The sequence below is a fragment of the Phyllobates terribilis genome, unplaced genomic scaffold, assembly GCF_046119375.1.
Source record: "Phyllobates terribilis strain yellow unplaced genomic scaffold, ASM4611937v1 Scaffold_22__1_contigs__length_20350403, whole genome shotgun sequence".
Taxonomy (NCBI): domain Eukaryota; kingdom Metazoa; phylum Chordata; class Amphibia; order Anura; family Dendrobatidae; genus Phyllobates; species Phyllobates terribilis.
This window is the reverse complement of record NW_027362782.1, coordinates 15,560,575-15,575,983: the sequence shown is the minus strand read 5'-3', so window position 1 is coordinate 15,575,983 and position 15,409 is coordinate 15,560,575.

The window sequence follows — 15,409 nt, the reverse complement described above, 5'->3', positions numbered from 1 at the left end:
AGAATTCCGAGAGCAATGGAAGAGTTCCAAAGCATTTTAAACTTCAGCAGAATTCCGAGAACAATTGAAGAGTTCCGAAGCATTTTTAAACGTCAGCGGAATGCCGAGAACAATGCAAGATTTCCGAAGCATTTTTATATGTCAGTGGAATTGCGAGAACAATGGAAGAGTACCGAAGCATTTTTAAACGTCAGCGGAATTCTGAGAACAATGGAAGAGTTCCGAAGCATTTTTAAACTTCAGCAGAATTCCAAGAACAATGGAAGAGTTCCAAAGCATTTTTAAACGTCAGCGGAATTCCGAGAACAATGGAAGAGTTCTGAAGCATTTTTAAACGTCAGCGGAATTTTGAAAACAATGGAAGATTTCCGAAGCATTTTTAAACGTCAGCGGAATTCTGAGAACAATGGAAGAGTTCCGAAGCATTTTTAAACGTCAGTGGAATGCCGAGAACAATGCAAGATTTCCGAAGCATTTTTATATGTCAGCGGAATTCCGAGAACAATGGAAGAGTACCGAAGCATTTTTAAACTTCAGCAGAATTCCGAGAACAATGTAAGAGTTCTGAAGCATTTTTAAACTTCAGCAGAATTCCGAGAGCAATGGAAGAGTTCCAAAGCATTTTAAAAGTTCAGCAGAATTCCGAGAACAATTGAAGAGTTCCGAAGCATTTTTAAACGTCAGCGGAATGCCGAGAACAATGCAAGATTTCCGAAGCATTTTTATATGTCAGCGGAATTCCGAGAACAATGGAAGAGTACCAAAGCATTTTTAAATGTCAGCGGAATTCTGAGAACAATGAAAGAGTTCCGAAGCATTTTTAAACTTCAGCAGAATTCCGAGAACAATGGAAGAGTTTCGAAGCATTTTTAAACTTCAACGGAATTCCGAGAACAATGGAAGCGTTCCGAAGCATTTTTAAACGTCAGTGGAATTCCGAGAACAATGAAAGCGTTGCGAAGCATTATTAAACGTCAGCGGAATTCCGAGAACAATGGAAGAGTTCCGAAGCATTTTTAAACTTCAGCAGAATTCCGAGAACAATGGAAGAGTTTCGAAGCATTTTTAAACTTCAACGGAATTCCGAGAACAATGGTAGAGTTCCGAAGCATTTTTAAACGTCAGCAGAATTCCGAGAACAATGTAAGAGTTCTGAAGCATTTTTAAACTTCAGCAGAATTCCGAGAGCAATGGAAGAGTTCCAAAGCATTTTAAAAGTTCAACAGAATTCCGAGAACAATTGAAGAGTTCCGAAGCATTTTTAACCGTCAGCGGAATTCCAAGAACAATGAAAAAGTTGCGAAGCATTATTAAACGTCAGCGGAATTCCGAGAACAATGGAAGAGTTCTGAAGCATTTTTAAGCGTCAGCGGAATTTTGAAAACAATGGAAGATTTCCGAAGCATTTTTAAACGTCAGTGGAATTCTGAGAACAATGGAAGAGTTCCGAAGCATTTTTAAACTTCAGCAGAATTCCGAAAACAATGGAAGAGTTCTGAAGCATTTTTAAACTTCAGCAGAATTCCGAGAGCAATGGAAGAGTTCCAAAGCATTTTAAAAGTTCAGCAGAATTCCGAGAACAATTGAAGAGTTCCGAAGCATTTTTAAACGTCAGCGGAATGCCGAGAACAATGCAAGATTTCCGAAGCATTTTTATATGTCAGCGGAATTCCGAGAACAATGGAAGAGTACCGAAGCATTTTTAAACTTCAGCGGAATTCTGAGAACAATGGAAGAGTTCCGAAGCATTTTTAAACTTCAGCAGATTTCCGAGAATAATGGAAGAGTTCCAAAGCATTTTTAAACGTCAGCGGAATTCCGAGAACAATGGAAGAGTTCTGAAGCATTTTTAAACTTCAGCGGAATTTTGAAAACTATGGAAGATTTCCGAAGCATTTTTAAACGTCAGCGGAATTCTGAGAACAATGGAAGAGTTCCGAAGCATTTTTAAACGTCAGCGGAATGCCGAGAACAATGCAAGATTTCCGAAGCATTTTTATATGTCAGCGGAATTCCGAGAACAATGGAAGAGTACCGAAGCATTTTAAAACGTCAGCGGAATTCCGAGAACAATGGAAGAGTTCTGAAGCATTTTTAAATGTCAGCGGAATTTTGAAAACAATGGAAGATTTCCAAAGCATTTTTAAACGTCAGCGGAATTCTGAGAACAATGGAAGAGTTCCGAAGCATTTTTAAACTTCAGCGGAATTCCGAGTACAATGTAAGAGATTTTAAGCATTTTTAAACTTCAGCGGAATTCCGAGAACAATAGAAGAGTTCCGAAGCATTTTTAAAATTCACACGAATTCCGAGAATAATGGAAGAGTTCAGATGAATTTTTAAACTTCAGCAGAATTCCTAGAACAATGGAAGAGGTCCGAAGCATTTTTAAACGTCAGCGGAATTCCGAGAACAATGGAAGAGTTGTGAAGCATTTTTAAACATCAGCGGAATTCCGAGAACAATGGAAGAGTTCCGAAACATTTTTAAACGTCAGCGGAATTCCGAGAACAATGGAAGAGTTGTGAAGCATTTTTAAACGTCAGCGGAATTCCGAGAACAATGGAAGAGTTCCGAAGCATTTTTAAACGTCAACAGAATTCCGAGAACAATGGAAGAGTTCCGAAGCATTTTTAAACGTCAGCAGAATTGCGAGAGCAATGGAAGAGTTCCAAAGCATTTTAAAAGTTCAGCAGAATTCCGAGAACAATTGAAGAGTTCCGAAGCATTTTTAAACGTCAGCGGAATGCCGAGAACAATGCAAGATTTCCGAAGCATTTTTATATGTCAGCGGAATTCCGAGAACAATGGAAGAGTTCCGAAGCATTTTTAAACTTCAGCAGAATTCCGAGAACAATGGAAGAGTTTAGAAGCATTTTTAAACTTCAACAGAATTCCGAGAACAATGGAAGAGTTCCGAAGCATGTTTAAACATCAGCGGAATTCCGAGAACAATGGAAGAGTTCTGAAGCATTTTTAAACTTCAGCAGAATTCCCAGAACAATGGAAGAGTTTCGAAGCATTTTTAAACTTCAACGGAATTCCGAGAACAATGGAAGAGTTCCGAAGCATTTTTAAACGTTAGCGGAATTCCGAGTACAATGAAAGAGTTGCGAAGCATTATTAAACGTCAGCGGAATTCCGAGAACAATGGAAGAGTTCTGAAGCATATTTAAGCGTCAGCGGAATTTTGAAAACAATGGAAGATTTCTGAAGCATTTTTAAACGTTAGCGGAATTCTGAGAACAATGGAAGAGTTCCGAAGCATTTTTAAACTTCAGCAGAATTCCGAGAACAATGGAAGAGTACCGAAGCATTTTAAAACGTCAGCGGAATTCCGAGAACAATGGAAGAGTTCTGAAGCATTTTTAAACGTCAGCGGAATTTTGAAAACAATGGAAGATTTCCAAAGCATTTTTAAACGTCAGCGGAAATCTGAGAACAATGGAAGAGTTCCGTAGCATTTTTAAACTACAGCAGAATTCCGAGAACAATGGAAGAGTTCTGAAGCATTTTTAAACGTCAGCGGAATGCCGAGAACAGTGCAAGATTTCCGAAGCATTTTTATATGTCAGCGGAATTTTGAAAACAATGGAAGATTTCCGAAGCATTTTTAAACGTCAGCGGAATTCTGAGAACAATGGAAGAGTTCCAAAACATTTTTAAACTTCAGCAGAATTCCAAGAACAATGGAAGAGTTCCGAAGCATTTTTAAACTTCAGCAGAATTCCGAGAGCAATGGAAGAGTTCCAAAGCATTTTAAACTTCAGCAGAATTCCGAGAACAATTGAAGAGTTCCGAAGCATTTTTAAACGTCAGCGGAATGCCGAGAACAATGCAAGATTTCCGAAGCATTTTTATATGTCAGTGGAATTGCGAGAACAATGGAAGAGTACCGAAGCATTTTTAAACGTCAGCGGAATTCTGAGAACAATGGAAGAGTTCCGAAGCATTTTTAAACTTCAGCAGAATTCCAAGAACAATGGAAGAGTTCCAAAGCATTTTTAAACGTCAGCGGAATTCCGAGAACAATGGAAGAGTTCTGAAGCATTTTTAAACGTCAGCGGAATTTTGAAAACAATGGAAGATTTCCGAAGCATTTTTAAACGTCAGCGGAATTCTGAGAACAATGGAAGAGTTCCGAAGCATTTTTAAACGTCAGTGGAATGCCGAGAACAATGCAAGATTTCCGAAGCATTTTTATATGTCAGCGGAATTCCGAGAACAATGGAAGAGTACCGAAGCATTTTTAAACTTCAGCAGAATTCCGAGAACAATGTAAGAGTTCTGAAGCATTTTTAAACTTCAGCAGAATTCCGAGAGCAATGGAAGAGTTCCAAAGCATTTTAAAAGTTCAGCAGAATTCCGAGAACAATTGAAGAGTTCCGAAGCATTTTTAAACGTCAGCGGAATGCCGAGAACAATGCAAGATTTCCGAAGCATTTTTATATGTCAGCGGAATTCCGAGAACAATGGAAGAGTACCAAAGCATTTTTAAATGTCAGCGGAATTCTGAGAACAATGAAAGAGTTCCGAAGCATTTTTAAACTTCAGCAGAATTCCGAGAACAATGGAAGAGTTTCGAAGCATTTTTAAACTTCAACGGAATTCCGAGAACAATGGAAGCGTTCCGAAGCATTTTTAAACGTCAGTGGAATTCCGAGAACAATGAAAGCGTTGCGAAGCATTATTAAACGTCAGCGGAATTCCGAGAACAATGGAAGAGTTCCGAAGCATTTTTAAACTTCAGCAGAATTCCGAGAACAATGGAAGAGTTTCGAAGCATTTTTAAACTTCAACGGAATTCCGAGAACAATGGTAGAGTTCCGAAGCATTTTTAAACGTCAGCAGAATTCCGAGAACAATGTAAGAGTTCTGAAGCATTTTTAAACTTCAGCAGAATTCCGAGAGCAATGGAAGAGTTCCAAAGCATTTTAAAAGTTCAACAGAATTCCGAGAACAATTGAAGAGTTCCGAAGCATTTTTAACCGTCAGCGGAATTCCAAGAACAATGAAAAAGTTGCGAAGCATTATTAAACGTCAGCGGAATTCCGAGAACAATGGAAGAGTTCTGAAGCATTTTTAAGCGTCAGCGGAATTTTGAAAACAATGGAAGATTTCCGAAGCATTTTTAAACGTCAGTGGAATTCTGAGAACAATGGAAGAGTTCCGAAGCATTTTTAAACTTCAGCAGAATTCCGAAAACAATGGAAGAGTTCTGAAGCATTTTTAAACTTCAGCAGAATTCCGAGAGCAATGGAAGAGTTCCAAAGCATTTTAAAAGTTCAGCAGAATTCCGAGAACAATTGAAGAGTTCCGAAGCATTTTTAAACGTCAGCGGAATGCCGAGAACAATGCAAGATTTCCGAAGCATTTTTATATGTCAGCGGAATTCCGAGAACAATGGAAGAGTACCGAAGCATTTTTAAACTTCAGCGGAATTCTGAGAACAATGGAAGAGTTCCGAAGCATTTTTAAACTTCAGCAGATTTCCGAGAATAATGGAAGAGTTCCAAAGCATTTTTAAACGTCAGCGGAATTCCGAGAACAATGGAAGAGTTCTGAAGCATTTTTAAACTTCAGCGGAATTTTGAAAACTATGGAAGATTTCCGAAGCATTTTTAAACGTCAGCGGAATTCTGAGAACAATGGAAGAGTTCCGAAGCATTTTTAAACGTCAGCGGAATGCCGAGAACAATGCAAGATTTCCGAAGCATTTTTATATGTCAGCGGAATTCCGAGAACAATGGAAGAGTACCGAAGCATTTTAAAACGTCAGCGGAATTCCGAGAACAATGGAAGAGTTCTGAAGCATTTTTAAATGTCAGCGGAATTTTGAAAACAATGGAAGATTTCCAAAGCATTTTTAAACGTCAGCGGAATTCTGAGAACAATGGAAGAGTTCCGAAGCATTTTTAAACTTCAGTGGAATTCCGAGTACAATGTAAGAGATTTTAAGCATTTTTAAACTTCAGCGGAATTCCGAGAACAATGGAAGAGTTCCGAAGCATTTTTAAAATTCACACGAATTCCGAGAATAATGGAAGAGTTCAGATGAATTTTTAAACTTCAGCAGAATTCCTAGAACAATGGAAGAGGTCCGAAGCATTTTTAAACGTCAGCGGAATTCCGAGAACAATGGAAGAGTTGTGAAGCATTTTTAAACGTCAGCGGAATTCCGAGAACAATGGAAGAGTTCCGAAACATTTTTAAACGTCAGCGGAATTCCGAGAACAATGGAAGAGTTGTGAAGCATTTTTAAACGTCAGCGGAATTCCGAGAACAATGGAAGAGTTCCGAAGCATTTTTAAACGTCAACAGAATTCCGAGAACAATGGAAGAGTTCCGAAGCATTTTTAAACGTCAGCAGAATTGCGAGAGCAATGGAAGAGTTCCAAAGCATTTTAAAAGTTCAGCAGAATTCCGAGAACAATTGAAGAGTTCCGAAGCATTTTTAAACGTCAGCGGAATGCCGAGAACAATGCAAGATTTCCGAAGCATTTTTATATGTCAGCGGAATTCCGAGAACAATGGAAGAGTTCCGAAGCATTTTTAAACTTCAGCAGAATTCCGAGAACAATGGAAGAGTTTAGAAGCATTTTTAAACTTCAACAGAATTCCGAGAACAATGGAAGAGTTCCGAAGCATGTTTAAACATCAGCGGAATTCCGAGAACAATGGAAGAGTTCTGAAGCATTTTTAAACTTCAGCAGAATTCCCAGAACAATGGAAGAGTTTCGAAGCATTTTTAAACTTCAACGGAATTCCGAGAACAATGGAAGAGTTCCGAAGCATTTTTAAACGTTAGCGGAATTCCGAGTACAATGAAAGAGTTGCGAAGCATTATTAAACGTCAGCGGAATTCCGAGAACAATGGAAGAGTTCTGAAGCATATTTAAGCGTCAGCGGAATTTTGAAAACAATGGAAGATTTCTGAAGCATTTTTAAACGTTAGCGGAATTCTGAGAACAATGGAAGAGTTCCGAAGCATTTTTAAACTTCAGCAGAATTCCGAGAACAATGGAAGAGTACCGAAGCATTTTAAAACGTCAGCGGAATTCCGAGAACAATGGAAGAGTTCTGAAGCATTTTTAAACGTCAGCGGAATTTTGAAAACAATGGAAGATTTCCAAAGCATTTTTAAACGTCAGCGGAAATCTGAGAACAATGGAAGAGTTCCGTAGCATTTTTAAACTACAGCAGAATTCCGAGAACAATGGAAGAGTTCTGAAGCATTTTTAAACTTCAGCAGAATTCCGAGAGCAATGGAAGAGTTCCAAAGCATTTTAAAAGTTCGGCAGAATTCCGAGAACAATTGAAGAGTTCCGAAGCATTTTTAAACGTCAGCGGAATGCCGAGAACAATGCAAGATTTCCGAAGCATTTTTATATGTCAGCGGAATTCCGAGAACAAAGGAAGAGTACCGAAGCATTTTTAAACGTCAGCGGAATTCAGAGAACAATGGAAGAGTTCCGAAGCATTTTTAAACGTCAGCAGAATTCTGAGAACAATGTAAGAGTTCTGAAGCATTTTTAAACTTCAGCAGAATTCCGAGAGCAATGGAAGAGTTCCGAAGCATTTTTAAACTTCAGCGGAATTCCGAGTACAATGTAAGAGATTTTAAGCATTTTTAAACTTCAGCGGAATTCCGAGAACAATAGAAGAGTTCCGAAGCATTTTTAAAATTCACACGAATTCCGAGAATAATGTAAGAGTTCAGATGAATTTTTAGACTTCAGCAGAATTCCTAGAACAATGGAAGAGGTCCGAAGCATTTTTAAACTTCAGCGGAATTCCGAGAACAATGGAAGAGTTCCGAAGCATTTTTAAACGTCAGCAGAATTCTGAGAACAATGGAAGAGTTCCGAAGCATTTTTAAACTTCAGCAGAATTCCGAGAACAATGGAAGGGTTCCGAAGCATTTTTAAACTTCAGCGGAATTTGGAGAACAATGGAAGAGTTTCGAAGTATTTTTAAAAGTCAGCGGAATTCCGAGAACAATGGAAGAGTTGTGAAGCATTTTTAAACGTCAGCGGAATTCCGAGAACAATGGAAGAGTTCCGAAGCATTTTTAAACTTCAGCGGAATTTGGAGAACAATGGAAGAGTTTCGAAGTATTTTTAAAAGTCAGCGGAATTCCGAGAACAATGGAAGAGTTCTGAAGCATTTGTAAGCGTCAGCGGAATTTTGAAAACAATGGAAGATTTCCGAAGCATTTATAAACGTTAGCGGAATTCTGAGAACAATGGAAGAGTGCCGAAGCATTTTTAAACTTCAGCAGAATTCCGAGAACAATGGAAGAGTTTCGAAGCATTTTTAAACTTCAACGGAATTCCGAGAACAATGGAAGAGTTCCGAAGCATTTTTAAACGTTAGCGGAATTCCGAGTACAATGAAAGAGTTGCGAAGCATTATTAAACGTCAGCGGAATTCCGAGAACAATGGAAGAGTTCTGAAGCATTTTTAAGCGTCAGCGGAATTTTGAAAACAATGGAAGATTTCCGAAGCATTTTTAAACGTTAGCGGAATTCTGAGAACAATGGAAGAGTTCCGAAGCATTTTTAAACTTCAGCAGAATTCCGAGAACAATGGAAGAGTTTCGAAGCATTTTTAAACTTCAACGGAATTCCGAGAACAATGGAAGAGTTCCGAAGCATTTTTAAACATCAGCGGAATTCCGAGAACAATGAAAGAGTTGCGAAGCATTATTAAACGTCAGCGGAATTCCGAGAACAATGGAAGAGTTCTGAAGCATTTTTAAACTTCAGCAGAATTCCCAGAACAATGGAAGAGTTTCGAAGCATTTTTAAACTTCAGCAGATTTCCGAGAATAATGGAAGAGTTCCAAAGCATTTTTAAACGTCAGCGGAATTCCGAGAACAATGGAAGAGTTCTGAAGCATTTTTAAACTTCAGCGGAATTTTGAAAACTATGGAAGATTTCCGAAGCATTTTTAAACGTCAGCGGAATTCTGAGAACAATGGAAGAGTTCCGAAGCATTTTTAAACGTCAGCGGAATGCCGAGAACAATGCAAGATTTCCGAAGCATTTTTATATGTCAGCGGAATTCCGAGAACAATGGAAGAGTACCGAAGCATTTTAAAACGTCAGCGGAATTCCGAGAACAATGGAAGAGTTCTGAAGCATTTTTAAATGTCAGCGGAATTTTGAAAACAATGGAAGATTTCCAAAGCATTTTTAAACGTCAGCGGAATTCTGAGAACAATGGAAGAGTTCCGAAGCATTTTTAAACTTCAGCGGAATTCCGAGTACAATGTAAGAGATTTTAAGCATTTTTAAACTTCAGCGGAATTCCGAGAACAATAGAAGAGTTCCGAAGCATTTTTAAAATTCACACGAATTCCGAGAATAATGGAAGAGTTCAGATGAATTTTTAAACTTCAGCAGAATTCCTAGAACAATGGAAGAGGTCCGAAGCATTTTTAAACGTCAGCGGAATTCCGAGAACAATGGAAGAGTTGTGAAGCATTTTTAAACGTCAGCGGAATTCCGAGAACAATGGAAGAGTTCCGAAACATTTTTAAACGTCAGCGGAATTCCGAGAACAATGGAAGAGTTGTGAAGCATTTTTAAACGTCAGCGGAATTCCGAGAGCAATGAAAGAGTTCCGAAGCATTTTTAAACGTCAACAGAATTCCGAGAACAATGGAAGAGTTCCGAAGCATTTTTAAACGTCAGCAGAATTGCGAGAGCAATGGAAGAGTTCCAAAGCATTTTAAAAGTTCAGCAGAATTCCGAGAACAATTGAAGAGTTCCGAAGCATTTTTAAACGTCAGCGGAATGCCGAGAACAATGCAAGATTTCCGAAGCATTTTTATATGTCAGCGGAATTCCGAGAACAATGGAAGAGTTCCGAAGCATTTTTAAACTTCAGCAGAATTCCGAGAACAATGGAAGAGTTTAGAAGCATTTTTAAACTTCAACAGAATTCCGAGAACAATGGAAGAGTTCCGAAGCATGTTTAAACATCAGCGGAATTCCGAGAACAATGGAAGAGTTCTGAAGCATTTTTAAACTTCAGCAGAATTCCCAGAACAATGGAAGAGTTTCGAAGCATTTTTAAACTTCAACGGAATTCCGACAACAATGGAAGAGTTCCGAAGCATTTTTAAACGTTAGCGGAATTCCGAGTACAATGAAAGAGTTGCGAAGCATTATTAAACGTCAGCGGAATTCCGAGAACAATGGAAGAGTTCTGAAGCATATTTAAGCGTCAGCGGAATTTTGAAAACAATGGAAGATTTCTGAAGCATTTTTAAACGTTAGCGGAATTCTGAGAACAATGGAAGAGTTCCGAAGCATTTTTAAACTTCAGCAGAATTCCGAGAACAATGGAAGAGTACCGAAGCATTTTAAAACGTCAGCGGAATTCCGAGAACAATGGAAGAGTTCTGAAGCATTTTTAAACGTCAGCGGAATTTTGAAAACAATGGAAGATTTCCAAAGCATTTTTAAACGTCAGCGGAATTCTGAGAACAATGGAAGAGTTCCGTAGCATTTTTAAACTACAGCAGAATTCCGAGAACAATGGAAGAGTTCTGAAGCATTTTTAAACTTCAGCAGAATTCCGAGAGCAATGGAAGAGTTCCAAAGCATTTTAAAAGTTCGGCAGAATTCCGAGAACAATTGAAGAGTTCCGAAGCATTTTTAAACGTCAGCGGAATGCCGAGAACAATGCAAGATTTCCGAAGCATTTTTATATGTCAGCGGAATTCCGAGAACAAAGGAAGAGTACCGAAGCATTTTTAAACGTCAGCGGAATTCAGAGAACAATGGAAGAGTTCCGAAGCATTTTTAAACGTCAGCAGAATTCCGAGAACAATGTAAGAGTTCTGAAGCATTTTTAAACTTCAGCAGAATTCCGAGAGCAATGGAAGAGTTCCGAAGCATTTTTAAACTTCAGCGGAATTCCGAGTACAATGTAAGAGATTTTAAGCATTTTTAAACTTCAGCGGAATTCCGAGAACAATAGAAGAGTTCCGAAGCATTTTTAAAATTCACACGAATTCCGAGAATAATGGAAGAGTTCAGATGAATTTTTAGACTTCAGCAGAATTCCTAGAACAATGGAAGAGGTCCGAAGCATTTTTAAACTTCAGCGGAATTCCGAGAACAATGGAAGAGTTCCGAAGCATTTTTAAACGTCAGCAGAATTCTGAGAACAATGGAAGAGTTCCGAAGCATTTTTAAACTTCAGCAGAATTCCGAGAACAATGGAAGGGTTCCGAAGCATTTTTAAACTTCAGCGGAATTTGGAGAACAATGGAAGAGTTTCGAAGTATTTTTAAAAGTCAGCGGAATTCCGAGAACAATGGAAGAGTTGTGAAGCATTTTTAAACGTCAGCGGAATTCCGAGAACAATGGAAGAGTTCCGAAGCATTTTTAAACTTCAGCGGAATTTGGAGAACAATGGAAGAGTTTCGAAGTATTTTTAAAAGTCAGCGGAATTCCGAGAACAATGGAAGAGTTCTGAAGCATTTGTAAGCGTCAGCGGAATTTTGAAAACAATGGAAGATTTCCGAAGCATTTTTAAACGTTAGCGGAATTCTGAGAACAATGGAAGAGTGCCGAAGCATTTTTAAACTTCAGCAGAATTCCGAGAACAATGGAAGAGTTTCGAAGCATTTTTAAACTTCAACGGAATTCCGAGAACAATGGAAGAGTTCCGAAGCATTTTTAAACGTTAGCGGAATTCCGAGTACAATGAAAGAGTTGCGAAGCATTATTAAACGTCAGCGGAATTCCGAGAACAATGGAAGAGTTCTGAAGCATTTTTAAGCGTCAGCGGAATTTTGAAAACAATGGAAGATTTCCGAAGCATTTTTAAACGTTAGCGGAATTCTGAGAACAATGGAAGAGTTCCGAAGCATTTTTAAACTTCAGCAGAATTCCGAGAACAATGGAAGAGTTTCGAAGCATTTTTAAACTTCAACGGAATTCCGAGAACAATGGAAGAGTTCCGAAGCATTTTTAAACATCAGCGGAATTCCGAGAACAATGAAAGAGTTGCGAAGCATTATTAAACGTCAGCGGAATTCCGAGAACAATGGAAGAGTTCTGAAGCATTTTTAAACTTCAGCAGAATTCCCAGAACAATGGAAGAGTTTCGAAGCATTTTTAAACTTCACCAGAATTCCAAGAATAATGGAAGAGTTCCGAAGCATTTTTAAACGTCAGCAGAATTCCGAGAACAATGTAAGAGTTCTGAAGCATTTTTAAACTTCAGCAGAATTCCGAGAGCAATGGAAGAGTTCCGAAGCATTTTTAAACTTCAGCGGATTTCCGAGTACAATGTAAGAGATTTTAAGCATTTTTAAACTTCAGCGGAATTCCGAGAACAATAGAAGAGTTCCGAAGCATTTTTAAAATTCACACGAATTCCGAGAATAATGGAAGAGTTCAGATGAATTTATAAACTTCAGCAGAATTCCTAGAACAATGGAAGAGGTCCGAAGCATTTTTAAACTTCAGCGGAATTCTGAGAACAATGGAAGAGTTCCGAAACATTTTTAAACTTCAGCAGAATTCCGAGAACAATGGAAGGGTTCCGAAGCATTTTTAAACTTCAGCGGAATTTGGAGAACAATGGAAGAGTTTCGAAGTATTTTTAAAAGTCAGCGGAATTCCGAGAACAATGGAAGAGTTGTGAAGCATTTTTAAACGTCAGCGGAATTCCGAGAACAATGGAAGAGTTCCGAAACATTTTTAAACGTCAGCGGAATTCCGAGAACAATGGAAGAGTTGTGAAGCATTTTTAAACGTCAGCGGAATTCCGAGAGCAATGAAAGAGTTCCGAAGCATTTTTAAACGTCAACAGAATTCCGAGAACAATGGAAGAGTTCCGAAGCATTTTTAAACGTCAGCAGAATTGCGAGAGCAATGGAAGAGTTCCAAAGCATTTTAAAAGTTCAGCAGAATTCCGAGAACAATTGAAGAGTTCCGAAGCATTTTTAAACGTCAGCGGAATGCCGAGAACAATGCAAGATTTCCGAAGCATTTTTATATGTCAGCGGAATTCCGAGAACAATGGAAGAGTTCCGAAGCATTTTTAAACTTCAGCAGAATTCCGAGAACAATGGAAGAGTTTAGAAGCATTTTTAAACTTCAACAGAATTCCGAGAACAATGGAAGAGTTCCGAAGCATGTTTAAACATCAGCGGAATTCCGAGAACAATGGAAGAGTTCTGAAGCATTTTTAAACTTCAGCAGAATTCCCAGAACAATGGAAGAGTTTCGAAGCATTTTTAAACTTCAACGGAATTCCGACAACAATGGAAGAGTTCCGAAGCATTTTTAAACGTTAGCGGAATTCCGAGTACAATGAAAGAGTTGCGAAGCATTATTAAACGTCAGCGGAATTCCGAGAACAATGGAAGAGTTCTGAAGCATATTTAAGCGTCAGCGGAATTTTGAAAACAATGGAAGATTTCTGAAGCATTTTTAAACGTTAGCGGAATTCTGAGAACAATGGAAGAGTTCCGAAGCATTTTTAAACTTCAGCAGAATTCCGAGAACAATGGAAGAGTACCGAAGCATTTTAAAACGTCAGCGGAATTCCGAGAACAATGGAAGAGTTCTGAAGCATTTTTAAACGTCAGCGGAATTTTGAAAACAATGGAAGATTTCCAAAGCATTTTTAAACGTCAGCGGAATTCTGAGAACAATGGAAGAGTTCCGTAGCATTTTTAAACTACAGCAGAATTCCGAGAACAATGGAAGAGTTCTGAAGCATTTTTAAACTTCAGCAGAATTCCGAGAGCAATGGAAGAGTTCCAAAGCATTTTAAAAGTTCGGCAGAATTCCGAGAACAATTGAAGAGTTCCGAAGCATTTTTAAACGTCAGCGGAATGCCGAGAACAATGCAAGATTTCCGAAGCATTTTTATATGTCAGCGGAATTCCGAGAACAAAGGAAGAGTACCGAAGCATTTTTAAACGTCAGCGGAATTCAGAGAACAATGGAAGAGTTCCGAAGCATTTTTAAACGTCAGCAGAATTCCGAGAACAATGTAAGAGTTCTGAAGCATTTTTAAACTTCAGCAGAATTCCGAGAGCAATGGAAGAGTTCCGAAGCATTTTTAAACTTCAGCGGAATTCCGAGTACAATGTAAGAGATTTTAAGCATTTTTAAACTTCAGCGGAATTCCGAGAACAATAGAAGAGTTCCGAAGCATTTTTAAAATTCACACGAATTCCGAGAATAATGGAAGAGTTCAGATGAATTTTTAGACTTCAGCAGAATTCCTAGAACAATGGAAGAGGTCCGAAGCATTTTTAAACTTCAGCGGAATTCCGAGAACAATGGAAGAGTTCCGAAGCATTTTTAAACGTCAGCAGAATTCTGAGAACAATGGAAGAGTTCCGAAGCATTTTTAAACTTCAGCAGAATTCCGAGAACAATGGAAGGGTTCCGAAGCATTTTTAAACTTCAGCGGAATTTGGAGAACAATGGAAGAGTTTCGAAGTATTTTTAAAAGTCAGCGGAATTCCGAGAACAATGGAAGAGTTGTGAAGCATTTTTAAACGTCAGCGGAATTCCGAGAACAATGGAAGAGTTCCGAAGCATTTTTAAACTTCAGCGGAATTTGGAGAACAATGGAAGAGTTTCGAAGTATTTTTAAAAGTCAGCGGAATTCCGAGAACAATGGAAGAGTTCTGAAGCATTTGTAAGCGTCAGCGGAATTTTGAAAACAATGGAAGATTTCCGAAGCATTTTTAAACGTTAGCGGAATTCTGAGAACAATGGAAGAGTGCCGAAGCATTTTTAAACTTCAGCAGAATTCCGAGAACAATGGAAGAGTTTCGAAGCATTTTTAAACTTCAACGGAATTCCGAGAACAATGGAAGAGTTCCGAAGCATTTTTAAACGTTAGCGGAATTCCGAGTACAATGAAAGAGTTGCGAAGCATTATTAAACGTCAGCGGAATTCCGAGAACAATGGAAGAGTTCTGAAGCATTTTTAAGCGTCAGCGGAATTTTGAAAACAATGGAAGATTTCCGAAGCATTTTTAAACGTTAGCGGAATTCTGAGAACAATGGAAGAGTTCCGAAGCATTTTTAAACTTCAGCAGAATTCCGAGAACAATGGAAGAGTTTCGAAGCATTTTTAAACTTCAACGGAATTCCGAGAACAATGGAAGAGTTCCGAAGCATTTTTAAACGTCAGCAGAATTCTGAGAACAATGGAAGAGTTCCGAAGCATTTTTAAACTTCAGCAGAATTCCGAGAACAATGGAAGAGTTTCGAAGCATTTTTAAACTTCAACGGAATTCCGAGAACAATGGAAGAGTTCCGAAGCATTTTTAAACATCAGCGGAATTCCGAGAACAATGAAAGAGTTGCGAAGCATTATTAAACGTCAGCGGAATTCCGAGAACAATGGAAGAGT